The following is a 19,868-nucleotide window of genomic DNA, read 5'->3' as shown; positions in this document are numbered from 1 at the left end:
ATTTGCCCAGATTTTGAAAAACGTCGTTCCGAGGGGACTGATGTTGCGGGTATAGAGGAATAGTTTAAGTGTAACTGATATAACTGACATAGTGTCATTTTATGGCGTTGCCAAAAATCCAATGGGTTTTCTAAATGCCCAATAAATGGCATTCCCAAATACTGCTTATAATAGACAATTTTGAAAATTTTTTCCCCATTCACTTGTTAAAATCCTGGATTTGGTGGAATGCTGCAGTCCTCTTATCAACGGTATAATTAAAGACATCGTGGGATATCTTTTACCAGATAACTCGGTGGTCATTAGTTCAAGGGACTTAAAAATGTTGAACAGAGTCTGTTAAGATAGTCCATTCGTCAACAATTAAAAACTGTGGTGCTCTTCTTAATAGCCATCAAAATAAATTTTAAAAGAAATTTAACAACTGTTACTGCAAAAACTTCTTCAAATCTTTTGGAATCGATGCAATTTCTGAAACCTTTGGAACCTAATTTTAGTTTTCAATATTTTAGGAAAAACGTTTTGACAAACAAAAGGCTTGGTCAAAAATCGTGAAAGTTTTTTAAAAAAGTATTACCTATTATATCAGCCCAAAGTATTACCTATTATGCCAGTCAAAAGTATCTTACTATTTATTATTTACAATTTTATTTTTGTTGCCCTCGAAAACTAGCGTTCCAAAATGCTGCTATATTAATTTACAATATATAGTTATTCACAAACAAACTACAAAAAAAAACATAAAACCACATATATTACATATAAATCTATATAAGCATAAATTAGGCGCATTACTTTCAAGGTCGCGGCTAGGGCGACAATGCCAGAACGTTAAAAATCAGTCGAATGAACTAGTATAACCGAAAATAGTAACTAAAAGTAAATGACTGAAACAGTCGATAGTTAATAGTAATATAATCAGTCGGACTGCAAATAGCGACTGAAAACAGTCACTAGTAAAAACAGTCGAACCAAAAATAGCGACTGAAATAGTCGATAGTAAAAAGTAGTCGATTTCAGTCGATTGTTTCCAACACTAACTAGAACTTTTGAATTTAAGTGAGTGAATATACCCGGCGCACTAACCACGAAATGTGGTAGAATATTGGAGAACGTTAAGTAAAAATAGTATCAGTTTACTACTGAAATTTTAAAAAAGTGCAGTTAATCATTTTTAAGTTAGTAAATCAGAAAAATGTTTTGATGGTAATTTGAAGATACAGATGCAAATATATTTGACAGTGCTACCAAAATTCATTTTACATAGTTTAACCGACCTCAAAAAATAAATAAAGAAAGAGATAAAAAATGGTCAAACTTAGATTTTTAACACAAAAAAACGTTTTAAAATAAATTATGTACATAATAATCGTTGTAATAACTAAATAAAAACAAACAAAAACCTTATTTAACCTCTCTACTATACGCATTTTATATTCTACTCTATACACACAATTTAGCTTAATACCTGCCTAAATATATTTATCTATTTACAGTATTATTTTAACTAATACCAAGTGATCACTTTGAAGTCGCTACCGAGCCCAGACAATACAAAAATAATGATATAATTTTGTGTCAAAATTAAATTACGAACAAAACAAATCTTGATTGTTGATTGGAATAAATACCGTTCAAGTAAAGCAACGGCTTTAAAAGTATTATAAATGGCTCTATTATATTATATCTATACTATTATAATGGCTCTGCTCCATGAGAAATAACAATAAAACTTTGGTTTGCTGACTTCAAACATGGTCGAGGAGACACCGATGATGCAGAAGGCACTGCACGTCCAAATGATAGACGGTAACACCAGAAAACCAAAAAAAAATTACAAAATCGTTTTGAATGATCGAAGAATGAAGTTGCGTGAGTTAGCTAACATCGTAAAGATATCAAAAGAACGTGTTGGTTTTATATTGCATGAGCATTAAACTATGAGAAAGTTCTGTTCAAGGTGGGTGCCGCGTTTGCTCAGTGTTTACTAAAAGCAAGAACGTGTTGATGATTCTGAGCAGTGTTTGGCCATGTTTAAACGTAACAAACCGCAATTTTTACGTCGATATATGATAATAGATGAAATATGGATCCATCATTTCACTTCGGAATCAAAACGATCGTCATCTGAGTGGACAGCGACTGGTGACAGACCTATTTTGGGGTAAAAGATAAATCGTCTTACAAAAGTGGTATTGAAATGTTGGAGCAGCGCTGGAATGATTGTGGGGCTCTTGATGGAGATTACGTTGATGAATGAAGCCAATTTTAAACAAAAAAAAGCATTTTCTTTGTTACACCAGGGACTTTTCAGTCCATATATTATATTGAATCTGACAATCACCTTATCTTGGAAACAATAGTGACTGATAAGTAAGCCTTTTCCAAGTGGCCAGACAGTGACAATAAAATGTGAAACACTCATCCGCCAGAGAGACCCAAAATATAGTCATAAAACTATAAAATGGCAGATGTTATAAAAATGGTATTTTTGGAAATAAAAATAAATGATTTTATAAACATATTTAACTCTGATATCCTGAACACCCAGATCATAACAGGTCTATTGAAAGGTCCCCGGTCTACCATAGTAAAACCGTAGTAAAGTGATACACTGATTATAGCGACCCTTCAACTTTTCGATTCCATTTTTGTAGTACGATTTGTCCTTTGCTTCAAAACAGGCCTCAGTTTTGGTGATCACCTCTTTATTCGATGAAGATTTCTTCCCAGCGAGCGTTCTTCTGAGATCTGACAACAGGAAATAGTCGCTGGGGGCCAGATCTGGAGAATACGGTGGATGAAGAAGCAATTCGAAGCCCAATTCATGGGTTTTTGTCATCGTTTTCAATGACTTGTGGCACGGTGCAGTGTTTTGGTGAAGCAGCACTTTCTTTTTCTACAAATGTGGCCGTTTTTTCGGCGATTTCGTCCTTCAAACGGGCCAATAATGCTATGTACTAGTCGCTGTTGATGGTCCTTCCTTTTTCAAGGTAGTCAATGAAAATTATTCCATACGTATGCAAAAATACAGAGGTCATAATCTTGCCAGCCGACTGTTGCGTTTTCCCACGCTTTGGAGCGGGTTCATCGTGTGCAGTCCTCTCGGGTGACTGTCGATTGGACTTCGTAGTGAAATGATGGAGCCATGTTTCATCCATTGTCACATATCGACAGAAAAACTCGGGTTTATTACGCTTGATCATCTTCAAACACTGCTCCGAATCAGCAACTCGTCGTTTTGCACACTTTGCACAGAGCTTTCTCATATCCAAATATTCGTAAATGATAAAATGTACACTTTCAGTTGATATCTTTATAGTGCCTGGTATTTCATTCAATTTCAATTTACGGTTATTGAAAATCATTTTGTGGATTTTTTAAATGTTTCCGTCGGTAACAACCTCTTTTGGGCGTCCACTGCGTTCACCATCTTCGGTGCTTATTTCACCACATCTAAATTTAGCATACCAATCTTCGATGGTTGATTTTCCTGAGGCAGTGTCCGGAAACTCGGCATCAAGCCAATTTTTTGCTTCAACTGTATTTTTCCCTTCAAAAAGCAATATTTTATCAACACGCGAAATTCCTTTTTATCAATTTTTATCACAATAACAAAAGTTGCTTCACTCATAATGCTATAATTCACAGACTAATGATCCGACAGCTGTCAAATTTATACACACATCTTTTGAGGGTTAGTGCTAACTAAAAAACATATAGATTTAATTCTAGTAGCGCCATCTATATGCGTCAGGTCGGGGACTTTTCAATTGACCTGTTATTATTAAACCACTCGGTTAAGAGAGCGAAAGGGAAGGGTAGATTGTCGAAATTCGAAGATGTCTGGTAACTAGAGCGTTCCGTCAGCCCAATATTTCAACAATACGAATATGCAAAAAGTTATTTATCAATTTGTTAAGTCAACGACTTTCTATTATTCAAATTTGCTTGTTTATTTTAGCAATTGTCGCACGACAGTCGATAGGAAATAGGCGACCGCAGTCACATACACACCGCCAGACATGTGTTTACCCATTATCCGAAGAATCAACCTTCGTCAGCCCACCACCTACTGTACCATGACCTTTCCTTAGTTTGCGTTGCACAGAAAAAAATAAGTTTCTCAAATTTCGCGATCATTAGTTGTCGTTCTCGTGCATCGTTGAAATTTCCGAGTAAAATTCCACATTGTTAGAAAGGTCGCAATTTAAAGGATTAGTGTCGTATAGTGTGGTGGTTGTTATTTTTTAGTGGATATATTTTTTTTTGTAAGTAAAAAAGTCACAAAAATCGATAAACATAGCTTAAAAAACGAAAGATCGCCAGAACTAAACAATTTTTTGAAATTATTATATTATTATAATATTTAAATTTATAAAAAATTTGGAATAACTCCTTAATGACTCGCTGTTATTGAATATTTTCTTTTCTAAAACTATTCAAAATTGCCTCGTGATATAATTATCAACTATCATATATATTAACTATCAAATTATAATTTATTGGTAGAATAATATTTAATAATATCCTAATATTTATCTTTATTAGAATATAGACACTATTTTTCATGAAATATTTTGTAATGTTATAATTAACTCTTGTTTTTGGTCTTGATGTCTGATCTGCCTTTCATTTGATTTTTTTTAATTATTAAGTAAAGGAAGCACATAATCATCGATGTTTAGTTGAAATTTCTTAAAAAAATGAAAATGATGAAAATCGTTGACCACGCAGCTTGTTCTACATGGATGGGAATAAAAATAAGTTATTGGGTGTCATATCAGGGCTGTAGGGCGGATGACCCATCAATTCGATGTTTTGCGTACTCGCATTGTCATGATAAAGAACAATCCGCCGTCTCCTGTTTGTTTTCCTTATTTCACCGCAGACTTCTGGCAAACAAATGGTTGTGTACCAATCAGAATTTACTGCTCTACGATCTTCTAGAGGCACTGTTGCAATAAGACCAGTTTTCCCGACGAAACAGGCCGTCATTTTCTTTGAAGTGCTTCGTGCGCGAACAACTTTTGTTGGATTCGGTTCATCTTGGAACACCCATACAGTCGACGGCTGCTTACTTTCAGGCTCATACGAATATATGCATGATTCGTCACCTGTCACGATTTTATAAACGCCTTTTAAGCACCGCGATCAAATTAAGTCCAAAAAATGAAAAATCAAAAAAATTAAAATCGTAAAAATCATCGCACGAAAATGTTCACGATTCAGTTCGATTTTTTGCCGAGACGAAACTTTTAACTAAATATAAAATGAACAAATAGCATCCGTGCGACAAAATGTTCTGAGTACGTATGTCGTCAAAAATGTTAAACTTTACGATGGAACCGTCAGATGGACTCACATGATAACAGCGTTGATTAAATACTTAATTTATATATATATATATATTTATATATATATATATATATATATATATATATATATATATATATATATATATATATATATATATATATATATATATAGACGTTATATTTTATGTTATAGTTTCTGGCTGGATTATCTCTTTAATTACATATGTTTGCAGCGATTTGAAGTTTTTTTGAAAAATTTTTGCAGGCTGATTTATTTTGAGCATCGTATCTCTTTTCAACTGGAATAAAATGAGAAGGACAATGTTGTCTGATTCTAAAACGAATTCACAAGTTGCGACAGACGATTCATTATACATTTTGATAACGTGAGTTCACTACTGCTTTGGATCGACTATAGAGATGATAACGTTTATCTTGTCGGCAATATTATATAAGGAGTTCTTTCGTTAGGCGTTTGTTTGAATAAACTCACCGTTCTCCTTTTCAATCCGACATCGTAATCATTCCCGTTCTGGTTGAACCAAAATTCGAAAAATCATGATCTTGCTTCCATTTTTTCATCGTAGCCGTTTCACACCACACTGCACTTTTGTCACTGTCTCGCTACCTCTAGCAACGGACGACGTTTCCTCTCAGCATATGCGACCGCCGTCACGTACCCGTGTGGCACCCAAAGATTGCAGAACCCCGCGGCCTTCGCGGTCGCAAGCCGAACAGAATGGTACCAGTTCCTTCGCTGTGTTGGCGATGGCGATTTAGCCTCATTGTTTATTGTGATGCGACCGCGTACGGAACCATCATCACCAACAGCAGCTCCATCATGTCCGTCCCGTGGGACATCGTCCCCCACGTCTCCGGCGGGGCTTCGACGTCGATCGCGGAACCTCGGAGAAGACGCGGATGATTATTCGTTCGGTTATTCGGGAAATAAAAGAGAACACGAGACTCTCCCGGCCCGGTCCTGGTTTCTGTTATCGAGTTTCGTTAATCTGTCGTGTGAGTGCAGATAACAGGCGGACGGTACGACCTTTTATCTGATAGCGGTTAGTCAACGGAATCGCCAGTCTGCACTTTGCGATCGGGTACGTCAAACTTAGTTTCGAGTGGCGTTGAAGCCCCATCAGGGCTCTTATTCCCAGTGTATCATATTTTTTTCGTAAGTATTCTGTGGATAGATATTTCAGATTACGTGTAAGAAATATTTTTATTTCTTGATAAATAAATAACAAACATTCAACAAAATATTACGATGGACACCGTGTTCACAACATACAAGATATTACAATGGTAACTGCAGTAAAATTCGTTTGTCAGATACGTCAACAAGATATTCTTCTAGAGATTCTAACAAACCAGCTTAAACGCGTTGTGACCCTTGCCAACATTTCTTTGACATCAGGACTTCAACATCTTCGACCTTCGTGTTAATCCAATTTTCAGCTTCGTTCACTAAAACTATCGCATATTTACGTCCTAATGTCCCAATCAATATCATTTATTCAGTTCATCTTCGCTATTTTGAAAAATTGTTCAGACTTCTGGATCAATTTTCACTTGACTCTGTAGCTGCACTGACATTTAATGCATTTTCTTTGCGGTAAATGAACTTCTATAATTGCCAGTTATGAACTAACACTATCAGCATCATCTCTCAGGATATTCTCTTACGACTAAATGTTTACCATCACAACCACACTGAGCATATTTTTAGTATGATCCCACTTTGGATTTGTAAGGGCCTTTTCGTTGACATGAATAGCAAGTCAATCAAACCTAAGACTACAAATCACAGCTTCACTACGTATTTTCGTGACGGAAACACATTGACATTTCACAAATAGAAACAATCCCTCTTTCTTTGGTTTTTCGTAAAACATCAAACTGGACAATCAGTACAGACATCATCAACAGTAATATCGGCATCTTAACATTATCCTTTAGAAATTTAATTCGAACAATCACAACTGAAACTAACAAGAATATCACGCATTGCTCCTTTTGCAAATTTTCATTCTTCAATCAGACTCCAATAACAGTAATCACTACGTCTCAGTTCAAATAACAAGCAGTCTCCTCTGTTATTCTCCACGCCCCAACGACAGTCTCGGTTATTGTTTTTCCTAGCCTAAACGCCTTACGACACTTGCCAATCTCTATGTCCTCAGGACATCAACGATTTCGATCTTATGTTAATCCAATTTTCGGCTTCGTTCACTAAGACTATCGCCTATCCACATCTTAATATTCCAGTTCATTTCATCTATTCAGTTCATCTTCACTCTTTTGAAAAATTGTTCAGACTTCTGCATCAATTTTGATAGTAACTCTGTAACTTCAACAGTCCTTATCTGGATATACATCAAATTTCACTTTCCTTTTATCATATTTACAGTCACTTTTCGTATAACATCCCACTTCTGATTTGTAAGACATACTTTTACAAATAAAATACAAACATTCAACAAGACATTATAATGGTCACTATTTTAACAATACACAGGGTATTACAATGGTGATTACAACAACATTCATCTATTAAATACGTCAAGATGGTTTCTTAGAGTGTCTCGAATAGTTTTTAAATTATACAAGTATACAAAGTTTTGGACCTGAGAAACCAATTGGTATTAACTAGGTAAATTCGGGGACTAATTTTTTGGGGGATTAACTAATTAATTGGTAGTAATTGGATTGTCCTTAGAGCAAAACTATTCATCGAGCCATTTTATAAATTCTTAATGATTGGAGAAACGCTGATCTGCAAGCGCGTGTCCCGTTGATGCGAAAAGTTGATAGTCGGACGGAGCAAGGTCTGGATGGTACGGCAGGTGCGATAATAAGTCCCATCCAAGTACTTTCAACGCTTCCCTGACCGGTTTTGCTCTATGAGACGACGCGTTACCGTGTTGTAAAATCACTTTACCGTGTCTTCGGGTCCATTCTGGACGTTTTTCGATCAATGCATGATTCATATTGATCATTTGTTGTCTGTTGTGATCACTGTTAACTGCTTCATTAGGTTTTAACAGTTCGAAATACACAAGGTCACTCTGGTCCTACTAAACACAAAGCATTGTCTTGCGACCAAAACTGTTTGGTCTTGGAGATGATCGGCCGGCTTCGCCGGGTATTGAACATGATTTTTTGCGCTTATAGTTTTCAAAATAAATTCATTTTTCATCATCCGTCACTATTCTATGCAAAAATGACTTGCAATCATATATTTGAAGCAGAATTTCATAGATGATTTTTCAGTTTTACTGTAAAGTCATTACAGTTTTTTTTTTCGGAAAAAACTACATAATTTTTCCAAAATAATGGAAAAATTGATTTATTCAAGGTATTAGCCATTTGATTCTATACATCTGGTCTATCTTTCAGACAATTCATGAATGCCATCCCAAAATCGAGCGTATTTCTTAGAGATGGACGAGGTGTTGCTCTGCAAGAGCATGTCCCATTGATTCGAAAAATTGATAGGAGTAGGGTTTCACAGACAATTTTTCGATTTTCCATTTGCCTGTCATTTAATTGATATGGGCCCCATCTTCCCATCTTTTGGATTTACCCCATCCTGGGTTTCTTTTCACAATCCAGATTCGCACTGCACACGTCCGAATAAGAAAACTCCTCAAACAAAAATGTTATTCAGTGAATGCATAAAGTACTCAAGAGACCTCAACCTTTGCGGATTATCACTCATCTGAATTTTTTTCGATATTTTTGCGAAATTCCCATCAATTATATTTATATATACCTAAGTATTCATTATACGTATTCAAGGAATTTTTATGTGAGGTGATTGCGGATATCTTCATTCTAATTTCATATATACTACTTGTAATTAATTTCACAAATTTTGCCTGAAAATGCAGAATTGTGTTGATTAGTTGAAGTGACAAACATCGCTATGCATCAATTTATCGGTTATATTGTAAATGAGTTCAGTTCCAACCTTCGTAGGGTGAAGACGTATTTTCAATACGGTCCAAGCTATAAAAAGATACCTTTCTTTAAAAAAACCCAGTATTTTATTACGGTTATTTAATTGAGTGTTAAAAACGCATAACAGATGCGGCTATCCGTCTCTCAGTGGACCTAAAGTGTAGTGAATACGTGTTTACGTGACCAGACAAAAGGTCTGCATCTCATTTTTATTAGTGTTTAAAATAATTTCATCTTATTTTACAACAGTCCTTTTGAAATTCATTTATAGTATTTATAGTAAAAAACTAGTGCTAAAATAACGTAAGTGAAAAATGAAGTGCGTGAAATAAACAATGTATTTATTTTATTTTTTTTATCCTCTGGAAGTAAATTAAATAAAATATTAAAAATTAAAAAATGGCAAACAATAGCGATTCAACCAAATCACCTGCACACTTTGATATAAGATTAGAACAAACAGCAATAACGCAAACTCCACCATCAGAATGGACTACAGTCGTTAACAAAAAACGATTGAGAAGTCCAGAAGAAGAAATCGCGAGGAAACAAACAAGAATCAGTGACTATTGGTTGCAGAAACCGATAGAGACAAAAAACAGTTTTAGCAACCTGTCGGAAGAAATTGAAGAGAACATACAACCAAGCCCTGAAAAAGTTGTTCCCAAACCACCACCAATAACAGTCTATAAGGTAGGAATAATAAAAAACATCCATGATTTATTAAAAACCATTACTACGAACTACACAATTAAAACAGTGAGCTATGAAACAATTAAAATCCAATTGTTCGAAGCGGATCACTTTAAAGTTCTTATAAAAGAATTAGATGAAAGAAACACCCAATACCATACATTCAGGCCAAAATCCGAGAGAACATTTAAATTCGTATTAAAAGGATTACATCACGGGACGGACTTTAACACCATCAAGGTAGCACTAGCTGAAAAAGGCCACGAGGTCGTAAATATTCACAATATACGACATCACACGACAAAAAAACCTCTGCCTATGTTTTATATAGACATAAAACCTAATGGAAACAATAAGGCGGTGTATGAAATAACCAAATTGGAAAATAATATTATTAAATGCGAACCACCACATATAAAAAGAATTATACCACAATGCACAAGGTGTCAAGCGCACGGGCACACAAAGACTTACTGTCGCAAATCATATAGATGCGTAAAATGTGCAGGAGAACATAAGACAGGAGATTGTACTCGTAAAGTTCGCGATGAAAAAGTGAAATGTGTCAACTGTAACGGAAATCATCCAGCGAACTACAAGGGTTGCGCAGTTCACAAGCAACTACAGCAGAAACTCTATCCTGCCTTAAGGGAAAAAAGGCATCAACAAAAACAATCCACTACTACCAATCTACCACTACCCAACAGAACAAGTCAACCAGACATAACTTATGCCCAAATAGTTGAAAATGGTTCAGCACAAAAACGAGAGACAATATCTCAACCTACTGAAACTAGCAACATCTCAAGATTAGAAAATATGATGGTCAAACTAATGGATCAAATGAGTACGATGCTTGGTCTACTCACAACCGTCGTAAGCAAACTTGCCTAATGCCTGAAACCAATAGCTACAAAATCGCCGTCTGGAATGCCAATGGGCTCCAACAACATGCCAGGGAACTAAAAATGTTCGTAATTGAACAAAATATTGACGTTATGATGGTTTCCGAAACACACTTTACGGACAAAAATTATTTGAAAGTTCCTAAATATAAGCTTTATCATACAAATCACCCTGATAATAAAGCACATGGAGGTACAGCCATAATAATTCGAGATGATATAAAGCATTTCGAAAAAGAAAAATTCCGCAAAGACTACCTGCAAGCCACCAGTATAACCATAGAGGAAGCCCATGGACCATTAACAATTTCTGCGATTTATTGCCCACCCAAACATAACAACAAGGCAGAACAATTTCAAGAATTCTTCCGTACGCTAGGTAATAGATTTATAGCAGGAGGAGATTATAATGCAAAACATTTAATGTGGGGTTCAAGAATAATAACCCCAAAAGGTAGAGAACTGCTCAAAGCCATAAGGATAGATAACTTACAACATATCTCTACTGGTGAACCAACATATTGGCCTTCAGACAGAAATAAAAAACCAGATACAATAGATTTCTGTATTACAAAAAATATTGATCCAAAAAAGTGTCAAGCAGAATCATGTTTCGACCTGTCTTCTGATCATTCACCAATAATAGTAACAATTTCTTCAAAAATTACCATCAAAGATAAACCCCCTTCTCTGTGCAATAATAGAACTAACTGGCCCTCATTTAGAGAAAACTTAGACCAAAATATCTCTCTAAACTTACCGTTACAAACTGAAATGGATATAGAAATAGCAGCAATAAATCTTACAAAAAATATACAGGAGGCAGCATATTCCGCGACTCCCAACATTGAAACATTTCCAAGAAAAAATACACATATATCATGTACAATACAGAAAAAGATAGCAGAAAAAAGAAAGTTACGACGAAATTGGCAACAGCAAAGGACTGAAGAGAATAAAAGAAAATTTAATAGGGCCATAAAAGAGCTGAGAGATCTAATCCAAATCGAACAGAACCAAGGCATTCAAGAATACCTAGAAAACTTGACATCAACTGAGGCTACAGACTATTCGTTGTGGAAAGCAACAAAAAAGCTTAGGAGATCCCAGCAGCATAACCCACCTATTAAAACAAGCGAAAATAATTGGGCGAGAAGCAATAAAGAGAAGGCCGACATTTTCTCAAAACACTTAAAAAATGTTTTTAAACCTTTCCAGTCTCAGCTACATAAAGATGACGAAAATAAAATTACTAGCTTTCTAGATTCGCCATTTCAAATGGATTTACCGCACGAGAAATTAACGGTCAAAAAAGTTAAACATACAATAATGAGAGAGATTAATATTAAAAAAGCTCCTGGTTATGACTTAATTACTGGCAAAATTTTAAAAGAACTATCAGAAAAGGCTATAAAACTATTAACATATATATTTAATGCTATGCTACGAATTAATTACTTCCCTAGTATCTGGAAAGTAGCTAAAATATTAATGATACTTAAACCAGGAAAAATACCAGAAGATGTGACCTCCTACCGACCTATAAGTTTATTACCAATAATCTCGAAAGTTTTCGAGAAGTTATACATAAAAAAACTAAACTATATAATAGAAAAAAGAAAAATTATTCCAGAACATCAGTTTGGCTTTCGCAATAAGCATGGGACTATAGAACAAGTGCATAGACTTGTAAACCAAATAAACGCTGACCTAAATGCCAAAAGATATTGTTCGGCTGCTTTCCTAGACATATCTCAGGCTTTTGACAAAGTATGGCATACGGGCTTGCAGGTTAAACTAAAGAAACTTCTCCCTCATCCGGACTATCAGCTACTAAAATCGTATCTCACTGACAGACATTTTATTGTAAATCAAGGCGATGAACATACCGAATTAAATCCCATATATTCAGGAGTTCCGCAAGGTAGTGTACTGGGTCCAGTACTGTATCTTCTGTATACGGCTGATCTGCCCACCACAAAAATAACTACTGTGGCAACATATGCAGACGATACAGCAATCTTAGCATCCCATGAAGATCCAGTCACAGCATCAATAAACCTACAAACCCACCTGGAGCAAATACAATTATGGTTGAAGACATGGCGCATTAAAGCCAATGAATCAAAATCCACGCATATAACGTTTACCCTGCGTAGAAGAACATGTCCACCAGTAAATATCAATCATCGCCAACTCCCCCAAGCAGACCATGTTAAATATCTTGGTATGCATTTAGATCGACGCCTAACCTGGAAGAAGCACATACTCTCTAAACGGAAACAACTAGGACTAAAATTATATCAAATGTATTGGCTCATTGGGCGCAAATCCAAGTTATCATTAGATAACAAGGTATTGCTGTATGAGTCTATACTCAAGCCCATTTGGACATATGGAATTCAACTATGGGGTACCGCTAGCAAATCCAATATATCCATCATTCAACGGTTCCAAAATAAGGTGTTGCGTGCCATTGTTGATGCTCCGTACTATATTTCAAATAAAGTGATACAACGCGATATTCCTCTAGAACCTATAACGAGTGTAATCCAACGTGTTTGTGTGAAGTACTTCGAAAGAGTGTCAGTGCATCCCAATGTACTCGCTAATCAGCTAAATATGCGACGTGATAGTGAAGTGCGTAGACTAAAACGTTTAACACCATCTGATCTGATTACTGGACATATGTAGAGTTTAGAATAAGCATTAGAATAAGACTAATTAATTAAGATAATATTTTATACAGAAGATTGCTTAATGAAGTGATTTTCTACATGCCATGTATATATAATATAAACAGAAGAAATACTTATTGCCAATAGGGCAGATTGTGGACTCACGAAGAGTAATAATAAAAAAAAAAAAAAAAAAAAAAAAAATATTGTAAATAATATATTTTTGACCGGGTTTATCGGTTGTTTTTTTGCTCGTTGATAATTTATTCTTATGCAATCTGTGGCAATGTTTCACAGGTAATCTGTGATGAATCCGAATTTTAAATTACATCTAGGTTTTGAATATAGTCATATTTTGTATAATTTTTGAATAAGTAGCTGTATTGAAATGAAATTGAATTGGAGGCATCATGTTAATAGTTACTTTGGTGGTTATGGCTCGGTGAATGGGGGTAGGGCGAGATATAACAGTTATATGATTACATGATGTACCGTTATTTATTATCAGTATGATATTATAAGTATATACACAGAGATAAATATAGAAAGCGGGCCTGTCTTACCTGAAGGACGCTTGGGTGGTCAATGGTAGCACCAGAGAGTTCAACAAAGGGTTGAACATATATATTTCAATAAAAGAATGTATTTATGAAACCAAAGTATTACTCAATATTATTTTTGTTGAATAGAGTACAATTCCAAATAACATATTCCGAATTTTAGATTAATCGATATCTGGTTTATCGGATCCAAATAATAATGTGTAGGAGTCATCATTTATTTAGCAATCGGTGTTAATTATTTTTTTATCATCCAGGTAGTGGATATTTACAGGCAATAGATAAAATAATATGAACACCATGCAATATCACTACATAGTATAAAACAAAGTCGCCTTTTCTGTCCCTATATCCCTATGTGCGCTTAAATCTTTAAAACTACGCAACGGATTTTGATGCGGTTTTTTTCACTAGATAGAGTGATTCAAGAGGAAGGTTTATATGTATAATACATGCATAATATACTAAGGCAACATTGCTAATTTTAGAGGTTTCTAACGTGATGTCGTAAATTAACCTATTTTTTTAGGCTTATTTAGCAATTAGCAAAAACGCTGCCTAATCCTACGAGTTAGATCAAATTAATGTACTACAGTATTGTACACCATAAAAAGGTCTACAAAAAAGTCCGCGATGGTATATGTTTATCTTTTAGGGATAACCCACATTAACCATTTTTATTGTTTACTTTTTACGTGAGAAAATGGCTTATTTACGAAGCTATTTTAAGCAATACGGCATTAATCCTTATCGAATTAAGTACCTTAAATACAGTGTGCAATTAATATAGATCAATATGGTTCCTTACAGCATGTAAATTAAACAAATATTTTCGGAGATATTACAAATTTAAAATTTGCGTTTAAAAATGTGTAATGTAATAAAAATTGTATGAATTTAGATATTCCAAAGATAGCAGGAAATCTTCATAGTAAGTATAGGGGAAGAGGAATTGTTTTACTCCAAATTTAATGCGTGCAGGCCAAGGGCAGTAATGAATGAACCAAAAATACTGGATCGATTTTAATCATGTTTTCATTGAGTGACATAGGCATATATATTTTATGCCCGTGCAAAGTCGGAGCGGGCCGCTATGTTTTTATATACAACGTTCATATTTTTTCTGTAGTGTATTTAATTTAGTATCAGCATTGCACCCGTGCGAAGCCGGGGCGGGTCGCTAGTAGTATATATTGTTGTAACACATAGCCTGAAAAGTCCAGGGAGAATGAGACGCGTTTTTATTTGTTCAAAATTGGCCTTATTTATCAACGTAATCTCCATCAAGAGCCACATAATCCTTCCAGCGCCGCTCTAACATTTCAATATTAGGCCTGTCACCAGTTGCTGTCCACACAGATGACTATCGTTTTGATTCTTGAATGAAGTGGATCCATGTTTCATCCATTATCACATATCGATCCAAAAATTCCGGTTTAAACATGGACAAACAATGCCCAGAGTCATCAACACGTTCTTGTTTTAGGTCAACAGTGAGCCAACCACCTTGAACAGAGCTTTCTCATAGTGAAATGCTCATGCAATATAAAACTAATACGTTCTTTTGATATCTTTACGATGTTAGCTAACTCACGCAACTTCAGTTTTCGATTATTCAAAACGATTTTGTGGATTTTGGGACCACCTCATTTGGACTTCCACTGCGTTCTGCATCATCGATGTCTCTATGACCACGTTTGAACTCAGCAAACCAACGTTTTATTGTTGTTTCTGATGGAGCGGAGTCCTTATAACACTTTTCTAGCCTGAACGGTATTTTTTTCCATCAAGAAGCAGTGTAAAATTAAAACATGAAATTGTTTTCGATCCATTGTTTTAAAAATAATAAAATTAGTGTCATTCTTAGCACAATTCATCAACTTATGAGTAGAATATGATGAACAGCTTTGTTCTGAAGGTTAGTACTAACTGAAATAGCGGTGAATGCAATAAAACTAGCACCATCTAGATGTGTGTAATACTAGCAATACTGCTTCCGTGCAAATAATGCGACGCTTAAGTATTGCTCAGTTTACATACCGGCCAAATCCTGTATGTTATATTTCAGTGTATTATTATAAGTTTTGTTCTGCGGCGGAGTAGTTGTTTAAACTTTAACTAGCGACAGTATCCACGGTAATGACAACATACACAAAATATAGTAAAACATCATCGTCGAAGAGAAATAGAGGACGAAACTGAAAGTTAATCTATAGATAACAGGTCAATTGACAAGTCCACGGCCTACCATACTAAAACACATTTTTTCGGCAAAATTAATTTTCATTGACTACCTTGAAAAAGAAAGGACCATCAACAGCGACTATTACATAGCAGTATTGGACCGTTTGAAGGACGAAATCGCCGAAAAACGGGCGCATTTGAAGAAAAAGAAAGTGCTGTTTCACCAAGACAATGCACCGTGTCACAAGTCCGTGAAAACGATGGCAAAAATCCATGAATTGGGCTTCGAATTGCTTCTTCATCCACCGTATTCTCGAGATCTGGCCCCCAGCGACTAGTTCCTGTTCTCAGATCTCAAAATAATGCTCGCTGGGAACAAATTTTCGTCGAATGAAGGTGATCGCAGAAACTGAGGCCTATTTTGAAGCAAAGAATAAATCGTACTACAAAAATGGTATCGAAAAGTTGGGGGGTCGCTATAATCAGTGTGTCACCCTTGAAGGGAGTTATGTTGAATAAAAAAAAACTAATTTTGCCAAAAAAATGTGTTTTACTATGGTAGGTCGGGGACTTTTCAATTGACCTGTTTCATGTGACCTAAACGGCTGGATGGAGATTCGAGAATGGTTAGATCCACAACCAGGTCCAGTAGGTGCCGCTACAATAGACTTTCTTTTAGAAATCTTTTGAACAATTAAGCCACTAATTGTGATAATCTTATAGTATTTCTTTTATGGTCCAAATGAATTGCTTCATCCAATTAGAAAGCCGATGTTCAGGCAAGATGTTGGGTCCACTAGTAGTTATATAAGAAATTTAAAAAATATAAATATAATTTGCAGTTTTTATTATAGCCATACAGTTAAATTCAATAAAACATTAAAAACAAATTAATTTATGCTACGACGATCATTATTACTAATTGTATTAAAAGTGAACCAGACCCGTACATTTTTTTTGCTATAATAAATTGATCAACCTGTTGTCGAAAAGTATTTTATAGACATTTCTAATTCCGAAAATTGGTACCAAATTTGTTCGCTATTGACTACGACTTTAGTTAGTTACATAAATGTTTTGATAAAACGATATTTATCGATTACATCAATAAATTACCGGTTTATAGTTTTTTTTTATTGATGTTGACGTTTTTTTTTTCAGGACAAGTGAGGTGTGATAATCTTCAAGCTGGCAACCGAGGAAGGCCCCAGTGGCGCCCAGAGCGCCCCAACCTCTTCTAGGGTTGACCAGGAGACCATCACAGGTGAGTCCGTCCTTATGTCTTGTAAATCAAATTTTCTCGAAAGAGTTTCGCTTTTCTTACAGTTTTTCTCTATACGTAAATTGATGACGTCAAAACGTCGCGACGTTGCCACGTCAACTCTGATATTCTAATACAATTTTTAATAATTCAATAATTTAATTAATTTTGTACCCAATTGTATTTTACTTTGATTAAAGTATATTTACCTTTTTTTCTGGTTCTTGTCTTCTTATCAAGTAATTTTGATACCACTGTATTCCTTGTTCTAGATAGAATTAACTAAGATTTAATCATAATTAAATCTTAGTATTATTTGTCCTACATTTTAATAAAATACTCATGTATAGTTTATTCAAAACAGCAGTGAACTCGCGTGATCTGAATTGATGACGTCAAAACGTCGCAATGTTTCCTCATAAACTCTGAGTTTTAGTACATTTCTACAAAATTCTAATCTAAATGATAATGAAACAAAAATGTTATCTAATATAATTTATTTTAAGTATATCTAATGCATATATTATCGATTTAAAACTACAATTAATTATACAGCCACAATAATTTATAGGTTAGAGAGCTTAGTTTTGTTATATTTACATTGAACTTTTTCCACACTAGTATAGATAGAGTTCTGGACCCTTTTTTGTGTAGTGGTATCCCCGAAGGCCTAATTCATCTAATTAACAATTGTATATCTGAGTAATGTATTTTACTTTTATTAGAGAACATATTTACCTTTTACGCTTAGTTCTTGTTTCCTTCGATACAATGTTTCCTTGTAAAGTCATTTTGATATTACTGTATTTCTCCTTATTTTGTTCTGTTATTACCTGTATACATCTTTCTTGACAAAACTAGATTTAATCATTGCATTCTCCTTAATGCATTTGCCATATCTGCAAAACAGTAGTATTACTCTTCTCATACATTTTAACCAAACGTTCATGTATATTCTGAAGAATAACATACATGCATTATGTGCATTCACACTTTATAATACAATTTCCTACAGTTAAATTATATTAATTATATAATGACCTTTAGTTGTTTCCTCTTTCATCACTTTGCCTTGGTAATTGTCAGCATCTTGAAAATTTGAAATAGTTCAATAGTATTTCACTAATAGTAATAGTTTAATTTAGTTCTTTAATATGGTATCTTCAAAACTTTTTGTATATTTTACAATCCATTCCCTAATTACAGCCTTTGTTGATGCACTTGTTGGGATCTTCTCTACCAGTGTGCTGTGGTATGGTTGCATTATCCATAACAATAACTAATGGTTCTCTAGCAAGACAATGCACCGTGTCACAAGTCAGTGAAAGCGATGGCAAAAATTCATGAATTGGGCTTCGAATTGCTTCCTCATCCACCGTATTCCCCAGATCCCCAGCGATTATTTCCTGTTCTCAAATATCAAAAGAATGCTCGCTGGGAAGAAATTTTCGTCGAATGAAGAGGTGATCGCCGAAACTGAGGCATATTTTGAAGCAAAGTACAAATCGTACTACAAAATGGCATCGAAAGGTTGTGGGGGTCGCTATAAACAGTGTATTCTTGAATCCCTTGAAAGGAATTATGTTAAATTAAAAAAACTAATTTTGCCAAAAAAATGTGGTTTCCTATGGTAGGCTGGGGACTTTTCAATTGTCCTGTTACGTTATTGTCAACGACGTAAACTCTTAATCCGCATGGCTATCCCCTTGGTTTGTTTAAGTATTTTGTGTCACCGATCTAACGGTTATTCCTGGTTGCTTGATTCGAGGTTTTTCGTTTTATTGGAATATATTTACTTGTAATGCATATTACACAAATATTTTAGGTCTAAAAATTGTTCCTGCATAAGGCTTTAACCATCCCAAATTTCACCTATCCAGGTGCCCCTGTTTTCTTCAAAAACGGAGGCAAAATTTTATCGAGTATGGAGTCGAGATATGGAAAATATGGTTTTCACTATCTACTAAAGGACATTTGTTTTTTTTTTTTCTTTTTTAACATCAAATCGTCAGGTGTAGTGTCTAGGGTACTCGCTATCTCTTCACTATTGTGTTGCATAAATAAACCCTTGCAGGAGGGACCTTTAAAAGCCCTACGTGTCGTTAGACACACACGCGAGGTCGTCTCGTGACGTTACCTGAATCCCACCAGCCTATCTTATCAATTTTTGCGCATAATTACGAGCACCAAGGCACGACTTTCGAAAAAAATCTCGATTTTTGCATTTCTATGCTCCCATCTACGTGTGACGCGTTTGATTGTTTTGGACTGGAGATGTGCATTTTAATTACATATACACAGGT

At 35.0% G+C, this 19,868-nt stretch overlaps 1 protein-coding gene across 6 annotated transcripts in view; it reads left to right on the top strand.

Annotated features, from left to right (window-relative positions):
• Positions 1-19,868, top strand: part of milt (trafficking kinesin-binding protein milt) — a 120,404-nt gene that overhangs the window by 5,716 nt on the left and 94,820 nt on the right. For 5 of the 6 annotated variants that reach the window (XM_076410649.1, XM_076410651.1, XM_076410653.1 and 2 more), the window contains exon 2: positions 17,466-17,568. The gene's annotated coding sequence lies outside the window, so the exon portion shown is untranslated. Of the gene's footprint in view, positions 1-6,102; positions 6,496-17,465; positions 17,569-19,868 lie in introns of those variants that run through there. The other variant, XM_076410650.1, reaches the window with a different exon arrangement.

Source organism: Rhynchophorus ferrugineus, unplaced genomic scaffold (genome assembly GCF_030347505.1).
Source record: "Rhynchophorus ferrugineus isolate W39M unplaced genomic scaffold, kcgeb_rfMv2 rfM7, whole genome shotgun sequence".
NCBI lineage: Eukaryota > Metazoa > Arthropoda > Insecta > Coleoptera > Curculionidae > Rhynchophorus > Rhynchophorus ferrugineus.
Note: the sequence above shows the minus strand (reverse complement) of the source record. Positions and strands in the feature narration are given on the sequence as shown.